The sequence below is a fragment of the Atractosteus spatula genome, chromosome 16 (assembly GCF_055471065.1).
Source record: "Atractosteus spatula isolate fAtrSpa1 chromosome 16, fAtrSpa1.hap1, whole genome shotgun sequence".
NCBI lineage: Eukaryota > Metazoa > Chordata > Actinopteri > Semionotiformes > Lepisosteidae > Atractosteus > Atractosteus spatula.
Window position 1 is genome coordinate 4,676,884 of NC_142721.1, and position 12,869 is coordinate 4,689,752.

Consider the following 12,869-nt stretch of genomic DNA (forward strand, 5'->3'; position numbering starts at 1 on the left):
AGACATTAGTACATAAATGTTAGCATTATTGCTAGTGATTTTTAAAATCAATTAAAATAATTTTTAAAAATTAATTACCAGGCAAGAACTGTATTTAAACAAATAGTTCAGGGAAAAAAATGCAATGTTCTAAGTGTTAATTTTTAAAAAAAAAAAGGAATTTTACATTAAAGCTGTATGCCAGAATGGAAGAAGAAAGGAAGAAGAAAAAACAAGTTTCTGTGAATTTCTAGGAAACCCACATTGTACAGTAACTCAGAAATACAGATTCCAAAAAAGGGAATAATACATAATCTATTAAGTACTTACTATTAAAATGCATAAGTAACATACTGTATGTCTAACAACTACGCCAAAGCCTACATCATGCTCTCTTAGGTAAAAGCTCTGGAATGTTACAGACTGCTACCTCAGGTACTGCACTTTCACAAATAGATTGGATTTCGTGTTTTACAGAGCTTGGCTGACTTTTCCACCATTATATTCTCCCTGCCAAATAATACAACTCCATTCACCTCTGCCCATTGAAATGGCTTCACTTTTTTACTTCAGAATAGGCAGATTATGATAACATTTATTTTTTTTTCCTTTTTCCAACAATTTAACTGACTCTGTTTATTTTCTCTGGGCCCTGTTGACATTCAGCAGGCAACTTCTAAAACATCCTGCCCACTCTTCAGAATGAAGTCAGTTCTTCACATCGTTTTTCCTCGCCCAAGTTCTTGAAGAGAATGAGCTTTGTGAAAGAGAAATGTGAGAATGTCTTACTCTTTCTAGACACACTTCTCAATATTCTGGGTGTGAATAAGGCCACTTTTATAACCCAACAGGAGTGTCTGTTTGTTTCAATATAAAATACATATTAGTTTATAAATATGACTCCATCATTACTCTTATTATGGATATGATAAATATTTTTTTCATGTACAGCAAATAATCATCCACAACAATAAAACTGAGCTTGAAGAAATGTTTAAACACACGCAGAAAGACGGAGACAAGCTAGAGAGAAAATGTATGTTAGAGAGGAAGTTCCAGGTTTGAACTTTTAAAGCAGTACTCAAAACTACATCTGGTACACTGTTTCTGCTGAAGTGACACCTAAACATCTGAAGTTTGACTTAGTGTGTTATAGATTATAACTAAATGACTGTCGGGAAGATGACAATACCTATGACTTGGATCAAAGCACATTGCCAGCTTTAAAAGGTTTATACTGTATAGTCACTCATTACCCAAGGGACACGATTCCTTCATCTTTTTACGTCTGGTGCATGTATATGTAAACTCTTGGGCTGGCCACAACATTGCTCAAAATTAAAGTGTTTGTAACTGTGCTTTTGTTTTGCAATAAATTGTTGGTTCCCATCAAAGGATCGCAGCAAAAAAAGCTTTTCAATAACAAATCTATTTCATAAACACAAAACACCTTCAGCCAGTTGAAGATGACAAGATAATAGCAAAAGGTAGATATGCATGTATGTTTAGTTCATATGGCTGTTATTTCTTATTCTGCTGACAAATGTTCCCTGAGTTTTTAACATCAACATTGTCTGTATGTTTTGTTTAAGCCCAAAGCATTTGCAGGAAATGATCTCTGACATACTCAAAAAACAATACAAGTTAAAAAATGCACCCAAACAGTGGTCAGGAGCAGAGAAAGAACTGCAGTAATAACTGTGTACCTTCTTCTTAATCATGAGTGTATTACTTACTGTTACATTGTTGTGTGGTCTTTTTTAATCTCCCAGATTTGTTTTGAAACTACATAGCACTGCTTTCTTTGTTATGTTTCCAATAAACTGTTGTGTTTTGTTCTGAAACTAGGCTGATGTTTGGATGGAGATATGAGCTATAGACCTGGAATGACCAGAAAGAGACAGTTGGTGACATTGTCTGATTTTCTACACTGATGTTATTTTGCACATGTCTATGAAATTAGTAGATTTTTTTAAATTTTAAAATAATTCTTTACCTATTTAGCCAAAGTTACAATGGCATGTAGTGTTAGAAGGTGGAAGGTGAGAAACAAACCAATTAATGAATTTGAGCTTACGGTCTACATTTCTTCTAATCCATGAAGCAAATTAGCTTATTGTATGTGTCAAGATTCAGTTCCATGTAAAACGCACCTTCAGTTTGAAAATATAACACAAGTCACACAACTACACAACTACAGTTTAGCTAAGCTGGACCATCAATTATAGATGCAGTCAAAGGTGGCTGCATGCATTTCTACTACATTTCTCACAAGTTTTGTGTTTTCTGACAGTTTAGGGATTTAGTGATAATTTTATACACTGATGTTACACAATGAATCAAGCAAATGTTGTGTAATACAAGCTGTTTAGCCAATACATGATCTCTTCACCCTGTATTAACAGACATTACATTATTGTTTCAATGCCAGCCGGTTACAAAAAAAGGAAAAGAAAAAACATTAAAGATATTTGGCAAAAACACAAAAGTGAATTAAATAGCAGCTGAAGTAGTCAACACCTGAAGAACATCCTACAGCCAAAATGTAGTGTTTATTTTCTTTACCTATCAAGTATGGAATGAACCTTCACAGTTCCCTTCCAGTTAAGGTAGGCCTACCAAGAGGTCAAAAGCAGTTTTGCACAGAGAGCAGGCCATTCAATCCATCTAGCTCATCTAGCTCTGATGTAGCATACTTTAAGCATATTAACAGCATGAAGCTGAGGTGTGACTCATGAAACTCCACTAACTCTGGCCAGTTTGCTACACATTCAGATATGCTTCCAGTTCCAGCTGAGGCACGAATGAACTGGCCTCGACTAGTGGACATGAGATACTGTACAACTTGCTCGGGATAGTGCATGGTCAGGGTTTTGACCTTTGCCCTTTTAACAAACCTGGCTCCTGCCTCCTGCACAAAAAAGTGTAAAGGAGTAAAATATCACTTAATAGAAACAGACGAGTGACAAAATATATGTGCATGCCAGACAGGAGTATGTATTAAATCCAAATTAGATAAATAGACGAGAAACATGATAAATAAATTGGCAATATAGTATGACATGACCTGAGCAAAAATGTTCTTCTCAATAAGAAATGTCAGTCACTGACGTTTAAATGGCTCCAACAGACAGAAAAAAGTAAAGGAATGGTGGTCTAGGTCTTTACCACCTAGACATTTTATACAGTATATTTCCCCATTTACTGACAGTGTCCTTGCCTGTGAATGTAACAGCATTTAAGGGGAAAATGGGATGTTGTTTTTTCTAGCCAAAAATATAGGCCCACATTTCATAGGAAAATGATTCTATTTATTTTGTTATATAACATTAATGGAGAGAATTGGTCTACATCGATTTTTCCATGGAAACATGCGGTTCAATCCTTGTTGTAATAATACTGTAGCTCCTGAACTAGCTGCTCACATATACACCTTAAACAAGAATGTTTTCAGATACTGACATTGGCTCCCTGAAGATTTTCCCAAAAGAAACAGAAACCAACAAAGGTGTCTATTACCAGAAATAAAAACATGACTTTTTCAATGCAATCTGTTAATTTTCTCAACAGAAACACTATTTTCCTCAAACTGCACTGTAACCACAGGTTCAGCTTAAGCCATTAGTATTAGCTAGGTTTCCACAATCATTAAAACATAAAGGACATTGAAAATTGAAATAACTATTTTTTTTTCATTTTCAATGGACTTTATGTTCTTTAAATTCTAAAGGAACAGAGAGCAATGCTTTAAAGAATGTCAAAGTGTTGTTAAATAGCATGCTTGTAATACACATTAGAAAAAAAGATTGATAAGCACACTAAAGTGACCCAATAAATCCAAAAGCAAAAATGAATTAAATTCTAGTCTAAAAGATAAAGTGAAACAAAAGGATTTTAAGCAACAGTTGCAGAATCAGTGAAGGATTTGAGCAGTGAGTCCCACAGATGGGGTGCAGTACGAAAGAATGCTCTATTGCCCATAGCAAGGAGCCTGGTATTCAGACTGTGAAGGTGTGAATTGGCAGATCTCAGGTTAAATGTAACCTGGAAATAGAGTATTCAGGCCATTTCTTACATGTACAGTATGAGAAGAAGAATCTTAAAGCACAGAATGGAAGTTATATGCTAATTTAGAGTCATTTTAGTTACAGAATTCTGGACATACTGAAGCCTACTTAGTACCTAACTGGGTACTACAGTAATTAAGGCTTTACAGCAGTACAAGCCTGATTAAATAATACCATTTATCAAAGTCTTTCTACCAGATAGACAGAGCATGGGCCATAACCAAGCAATGTTACACAGATGAAAAAAATGTACTCTCCTGTGACATTCTTAACATGAGCTTCAAAACACAGCACGGTGTCAGAAGTAAATTCCAAGATTGCATCTAGGGTTTAATTTCAACACTGCAAGAAGAACACTTAAGTATCCAACTTTGTTGCTTTAAAAGCAAAGCTAATGTTATGGTAATTTAGCAGCATCTGTAGGACTTGAAGCCACAACCTGTCACTCATGAGTCCAAAGAATTACCCACTATGGTACAGTCCATGCATCCTTCCCCCAAGACATCACAGCTCATGTATTCCAAATTCATATGAGACTATCCTTTGAATTACAAAGCTTTTGGGGAGGTTAAGAAAATAGTTCTGGCTATGAGAAAAGTTCTGGAGATGAGAAACAAGGTTGTTGACAGGTAGTGCCCCTTCAATACAGCGCTGGGCTAGACAATACTACACTTATGATCACAGCCCTGGATCTGCCCCTGAATTATTAATGCATGGTCATCTTTCAGAATGGTGAGTCATGCATTTGGATGCATTCAGATTTGGATTCTACCAACCTAAACTAAATGCAAAACAGCTAAGAGCTTAGTTTTGATTGAAGAAGAGTTCTAGATATACTGGCAGTATACATTTATAATGATGATTGGTTGAGTGTATCTGTAATGTACTGGCTAAAGATGCTATTTTATTGCTTTCTAATGACTTTCAGTTTCCATTTTGTTTTCTCCAAGTGTAAATGAGCAAAAATAATTACAAAGTACAAGGGCTTAATCCTTTTAAATGGCAGTTTAGCAAAGTGGTTTAGATGGCAGCAAGCAACTCAGAAGGCGACCAGTTTGATTCCAAGACAGACCATTGCTTTGTTTTTATGCCAGCAGCTCTATCAATGCACAACTCACAGCTGGCAGCCCACTGAAGTTCAGCAGGTGGGAGCCTGGTCAGTACCTGGATGAGAGACCTAGGAAAAATTAATGTTGGTGCTGGAAGAGGTGTTAGTGGTGCCAGTAGGGGGCGCTCACCCAGCGGTCTGTGTGGGTCCTAATGCTCCAGTATAATGATGGGTACACTATGCTATAAAAAGGCGCCGTCCTTGGGATGAAAAGTAAAACCGAGGCCCTGATTCTCTGTGGTCATTAAAAATCCCAGGGCATTTCTCAAAAAAGAAATCATGGCCTCATAATAATCCCCATCTATGAACTGGTTTCCTCACTCTGTTCTCCTCCCCACCGATAGCTGGTGTGTGGGGAGTGTACTGGTGCACTATGGCTGCTGTTGCATCATCCAGGTGGGTGTTGCACATCGTTCGAGGCGAGTCCCCATTACATGTGTAATGAGTGGAGTGTCCAGAAAAGCACTATATGAGTGTAATCTTGCTTAAGATGGGAGGTTATTTTTTATCTTTTAAGATTGTTTATTTACACAACTAAGGAACCCAGATTCACAGCAATAATCATAGCACTGCAGTAAAATGAATTTAGTTTTTAGGATACATTTCTATTGCATATTAGAAGATTGCACTACCTCACACTTGAAATTGTAAAGAAAGATTATAGAATCTGTCACTTTGTCAGAAAAGTGGTGTCATAAACCACTTTGAGAACAGTGGAAGTGAAACAAAGACTTTAGAAGGAATAATCTGTCAAGATGTGAAGTAAATTTGGGTGATCTCAAGTGTGCAGCTTCTGCCAAAGACTAATTGCTTGAAGGCAAAAAGAAATCATTCTTAAAAAGACCACTTTTCTTCTCTGCCGACATTTCAGTGACTATTGGGTAAGAGGAAATGAAAGCGTGCTCGATTCCCCTCTCTTGAGTATTGCTAACCCCTTAAAGCGCAAATCAAAAACACAAACAACGTCAGAGGAAACCATTTTGAAGCCTAAAACCTCCCAATGGGAGATTCATTAAAGTTCTGTGGTTATGTGGAGCTCTGCTTAGCATAGCTCCTCCTCTCTTGCAAGACTTCACCAAAAACCTAAGCTAAACCATCCTGCTGAAAGGGGTGCACAGCTTTCCTCTCTTTGCGGTAGGTTTATTGAGAGTGCCGACTGTATTTATAACAATGGGTAATTATACGCATGCTTGTGAACTACAAAGTGGAGGAGAGAAGCCTGTGATTAAAGAAACCAATTAAAGGCGAAACTTGTTTATTCACCTACCCCTCCCTCCTGCTTCCCATCCTTTATTAGTGTTTGTAATGACTCATCATGTATCTCATTGTGCCTAATTGAGTAGCCGGACAGTAACCGAAACCCTTGTCAACAATTGCTTGTTTCTTTATTCAACAAAGAAGCTTATGTATCTTTTCCCACCTCAAAGATGACAAATTCTTGTAGTCTATGTGTGCGCTTGTCAGATTCCAGCCCTAGAGATTGTCACATTGTCTCCCTGTGAAACAAAAACCCATTTCAAACCATTTTAGGGGGTGTTGAATGGCATCACATGTGCGGGCAATTCTGTTGCTGCTGAAAAAGTTTCAAGGCTCCCACTAAAGTCATGCAGCATAAGCCTAAGTGTGATATTTACAACATAAATTGTTAGACATTAAAAAAGGTTTTTAACTACATTACCTGGATTTGGAATTTATCTCTTGTACTTTCACTATGTTTCACAAATCACGCTGAATAAAGCAGTCAACATGATAACAGTTGGCTTCCAAAAACCCCTGTAGGCTCCTTTGTGTTTGCAGTTTTGTGGTCGTGTCAGCGAAGGCTGCTTCTCTCCAACAATTGGTGCTGAACGTCCTGTACAGAGGTTTGTGACATGCGAAAGAGATGAGATGCTTGAAATGAGAGGAGTCTTCCTACACTTCCTCATCTCCCTGGTGTGCAGTTGCTTTGTTCATAGCCCTGCACCGCACAAACACACAACTGGAGATTCCGAAATGTTTTGGGTTAGCAAAAAATAATTGGTGAGTCTAAATGTAAAAAACAAATCCTTATAACATTATATCATGGAATTCATGGTTGGATAAAGGACCTAAATGTTTTACACATGAGGAAATGCAACAATCATTTTACTTGTCCTGTGATACATTTAAATCAGTTTTCAGCTGCACGTTGCTGACCAAAATGTCACTGGAGGACATAGAGTCCCTTACAAACATCATCCGTGCTAAGCCAAATTCAACCACAGCATTGCACTCTCACTTCCAAGCCAATTAACTCTTGAACAAAATATCCTTCACATTTCCATAAGAGCCACGCTCTTGCCTGAAGCAGAAAATGTTTACGTGTATTTATTTGGCTAAGGCTTTTCAACAAAGTGACTTACAATGGTTATGCAGATGGATATTTTACTGGAATGACCTGGGTGAAGGGGGCAGCAAGGCAGTGCAGTGTTAGCATGGCTAACACTGAATTGGATAAAGCAGTGAGGAAACAGATGGATCTGGGTGAAGGGACTTGGTCAAGGTTACAATAGTAGTGCCGTAACTGGGATTTGAACCCACAGCCTTTTAGTTACAAGGCCAGAGCCCTAGTCACTGCTGCCCTTATTTGTTTCCCCACTATATTCTCTGCTATCACTTCCAGAGAACTTGGGACCAGTATACCCACATCTGTGTATCCACACGTGATCTTTGGCTTCTGCTTAGATGGCCTGCTGTAAAATTCTGCTTTTTGCCATTTTCCCACATGTAGTGGATATGTTCTGACCTGATTTGGTGATCAGACATTCAGTTTCAGACATCGTCCTGTCATTACGCTGTTCACCATGCCTGATCTGTCGTACTATTTGGCCTTTTTTATCCTGAGCTCCCCTGTGTTGCATCCCATGTCTTTTATCACTGACAAGGACTCTGCAATAGTGAAGAGAGCCGTATATGGAACATGGTTTTCAACTACTATTCCTCCTTGGTAGTGGCACTATTTACACCTTGTGTTTGGTAATATAGTATTTTAATTGAATGTACCATATGTTGTTTATACACATGTAAGCACATAATATTAAATAAGAAACAAGAGCATTCATCAATAATTTCTATTCACATATACAGTAAATAATATTGGCTGTTTCATTTTAAATAGTGGATATTGAAATATTGTTCTTAATGTTCTGAACAGTATTCCAAAATGTACCAATGGTCGTAGACCTTCTTTTGTGCTCATGTAGCCCTGGGTTGTTTTTTATTGGATGGAGATTTAGATCCTTAAATCTCAAGCATGATTTTTCATAGCCCAACATTTCTTTACTACTACAGCAATAATCACCATAATGATAATTGTTACTGTCATGATGATAATCTTTATTTTATATTGTGCGTTCCTTGACACAACATCTCTAGTTTACAACAAAACAAGACAAAGGCAAAAATAATAGAGACTGGAATACATAAATGAATACAGTAAAATTAAACCAAACTAAAAACAAGTACGTAAGAGGGAGCTTTCAGACAGATTGTGAAAGTGCTGACAGAGCTGCAAGACCCAATCTGGGCTGGGAGATCTTTCCACAGTCTTGGAGCGCAAGAAGAGAAAACAGTCTCCCAGGGTTTGGAGTTCATTTGAGAGCTGAAGGATTGCCAGCGTCCAAAAAGCGCAAATGATGTGTAGATGTATAGGGATTTAACATTTCACTAATGCAGTCAGGAGCCAAAACATTCAAGTCCTAAAAGGTGAGCAGTAGTATTTTGAGTCTTATTCTGAAATCCAAAGGAAGCTAGTGCAAGGAAGCTACAACAAGACAGAGAGGGATCCTCATGCATTTTAGCTGTGGCAATGAGTTTTGGATCCCTGTTAAGCTAACACATGAAGTTATTACCTGCTACTTTCTTTCTGGACAATATTGCAGAGTGTTGGAAAACCTATTTATATTGTCTCTCGGCAAGGATAAGTTGCCTTCTTATTCATTTTCCAATACGTTTGAAAGATATGACTCTCCCAACACTTTGAATCCGTCCTGCTTTTAGGCTCTCTTTAAAATAAATTCCACCCATTAAATTAATCCCTCTAGAGAAAAATTAAACCTTGTACATAATGAGTATGATGATTTAGAATTCTTGATCTAAAATTGTGATATAAAGTGGGAGAAGATAATAAAGGGATTAGAATTGGCTTTTCTCTTAAGATGCAGAAATCTAGTCTTAAAGAAAAAATTTAGTTGTAACAAAATATAAACATGAGTGGTAGCATTATAATTAAAAGGCATTTCTTGTGGTCAAGAACATATATTACCAATTTAGGCTTATCCGACTAAAGGAATAAAAAATCCTATTCAGGTGGATTTCAGTGTACAGTATATGTTATATTGCAAATTTGAAATTGCTTTGCCCAATTTGCAGGTCTCAAAATTGGTTAATTTGAAGAAGCCATACACTGCAGTCCAGACTGTTAAGCCTAAAATGAATTGGAACTGTTAATGCTATAAAAGTGTAATTTTTACCTTGAAGAGTTAATGCATCTGCATTATTATTAAATTCAAATACTGTGACTGAGGAACTAAGACAAGCAAATATTTTGTATTTGTGATCATAAGATTAATATGACTGATATGTACAATATGTGTTATATAATATAATGGATAATTCCACATATATATTTGATAATATTAGAAAAAAACTGACTAAATCACTCAAATTCATTTTTAAAAGTATTGGGAATCATTTACTAAATTAATTAAATTTCAGTGTAAATGTCAGGATTTGGTTTCATATCCTTTTGAGGTAATAACTGCATGAAGTCTGAGACACATGTATTAATCATTTGAGTTCATACCTATTATTGAGGTGTTCTGATTTTAATTGTTTCTTCAGTTTGTGAAATGCATGCTTATTTGGATTTAAATCTGGAGATTGACTTGAGCAGTCTAAGGATGGCACTGCCAGGACATTAAAGATGGCTCGCTCGTCTTTAATAATGATATAATGAATGAAGGCTGCAGTTGACAGAATCATTTTACTTGCCTGTATGAAAGAAAATACTTTCATACCTATTGGGAAGCACTTCACCTTGCAGCATGACAATGACCCAAAACTTGTGCTTAATACCACTGAGAAGTGCATTAGGAAACAAAATTTGTTTAAAAACTTAAACTGACCAAGACAATATCAAGATTTAAAGCAGCATTTTACTTGCTGAATAAACAACTGAAGTCGGAACACCCAAAGAATAGGCAAGAACTCAAAGTGGCTGTAGCAAAGGCTTGGCAAAGCAGTTCTGAAGATTATGCACAAAGTTTGGTGAGCTCAATAGGTCCCAGACGTCATGTAGTTATTGCTTGAAAGGAACATGCAACCAAATGCTGACTTTTATACACACATTTAAGTCAGTGTGTTCCAGTACTTATGGTCACTTGAAATCACTGGTTTGAACACAAATTGTCTTTGTTCAAATATGATCAAATGTATGCATGGAATTAACCAAACATAAAATGTATATTATATTGATTGTACTTACTCATTTTAATCTCATTTTCACAAATACAAATTGTCTGACATAAAAGGAAAAATAAGTTTCTACTTTACTGTCTCAATATTTTAGTGTTAAACATTAAGCTGAAATGTACTGAAATCATATATTTTTATTAATGTTGGTGTCACTTTGTTAGTTTATGGTATAATTAGCTGCTGTTTTCAAATATATGAACAATAATTTTTCTATATATAAAAAGGCAATGGATAAATGTGGAGTAGTGTTATTCCATGTCAAACATTTAAACCTTTGATTTAATACAGTATATTAACAGTCCAAATCTTTTATTATTATTTTAAGTAAAAAGTGTGTGTTATAAGTTTTGCCACAGAATTACTATATTATGAAGCAGACAGAGGAGAAAGCATAGCATGATTTTGAATGTATGTCACAAATTAAAATCCCCAGATGAGTCAGCTAAACATTCCTACAGTATCTCTGCACCGTTTTGAACATTACTGAAAAATCCAAAGTTTCTCCTTCAATCATCATGTAAAAAAACTACTCTCAAACCTCACACCCTGACGTAATAGAATTGTTAACCCTTGGAAACAAGCCTGAATAATTCTACACTTATTCACTGCTGCACTTTGAATCTTTCAGATCCAGGACTGCATCCTAACATTAACTTACAAAGCTAACCTTTTTTTACCCTCAACACTAATACCTGAATGTAGAAGCTGAATGTAAGCTGTGTGCAATACCAGAAAGAGTTGGGAGAAACACAGTTTCAGAGCTCTCTCTGGTCTCAGTTTGATTTGGCCAGAGGGGCATCAGATATTCATTAAATTGAAACCACAGCATTCTCAGACGTTTAAAAACCCCTATCGTAATCTTGAAGCATTTTAAAGCACTGTAGGTCCCACTGGACAAATTGTAATCTGGCCTACTTCTTTACAGTCCTGCTATTCAGTTAACCTTTAGATTTCCTGACGCTCAGGGAATTACTGTGATTGTACTGTAGGTACAGTGCATTAGCTTACAAATGCATCATGCAAACCTCACTATCCAAGCTTTGAAATGTGAAACACCTTAAATGTGATACAGATAACAATATTCTGTACGGCTTTATGCATCTTTTCAAACTCTAAAAAGCTTTCTAAAAATAAGAAAATTAGCAACAATGATTACATACAGTAACATGGCTATTAGGTTGGCAAACACAGATAATAATGATAATTTAAGAGTTTTGATTTTGTAGGTCGGTGGGTTTACACATCTTGTCACTGAAACTGTTATGCAGTTAATCAAAGAGATGGAGCAATATTTATCACAACATATGCCATTACTCAAATCATTTCTGCCTGTCCTCAAATATGCAACATGATTTCCAGCGCATACAGTACTTTTAAAGACATCTTTTCACTATTATTCATGTCTCCTTACACATTTCTGTCTTCTGAGCATCTTCTGGATGTGCTCACAGGATCATAAACCAGCTCGAAGTCTGACTCTGCTCCCTTCCTCGTATTCCTCCTGTGAAGATCTATCCATCTACCTTCCTCTTGCCTCCAACAGCGTCTTCTCCTCTCTCCTTCTGTCACGGACCTCATAAGCACTCCTTCCTCACCAACTATTCAACACTCTGGCTAAGGATCTGCGCCTGTGGCTGGAAGGTTGCCGGTTTGTATCCCGCGGCCGGCAAAGTAATCCTATTCCATTGGGCCCCTGAGCAAGGCCCTTAACCCCAACTGCTCCAGGGGTGCTGTACAATGGCTGACCCTGCGCTCTGACCCCCAGCTTCTCTCCCTGTCTGTGTGTCTAATGGAGAGCGACTTGGGGTCTGTGAAAAGTCAAATTCCTAATACAAGAAAGTGTATATTGCCAATAAAGTGATCTTATTTCATCTCTCTCTTATAAATTGATAATTGCACTGTAATCATTTCTTCACTGCTTTGGATTCACGCTATTTATACAGCTTGTGTAAGGTGTATCCATCCATTTTCTAACCTCTTTTTCCAGTAGAGTGTCATGGGGGACAACAGAGCCTAACCTGGCGCAAGATTGGGTACAACCTAGATGGGACACCAGTCTATCGCAGGGCACACACAGACCCCCTCTCACATACTTACAACAGGGTCAATTTGACAGAAACCAATTTACCTACCAGTGTGTCACTGGACTGTGGGAGGAAACCCTCCTGCACCCAAGGTATTGTGCTGGCACGATACCCCCCCTCCCCCAGCCCTTTTCAGAA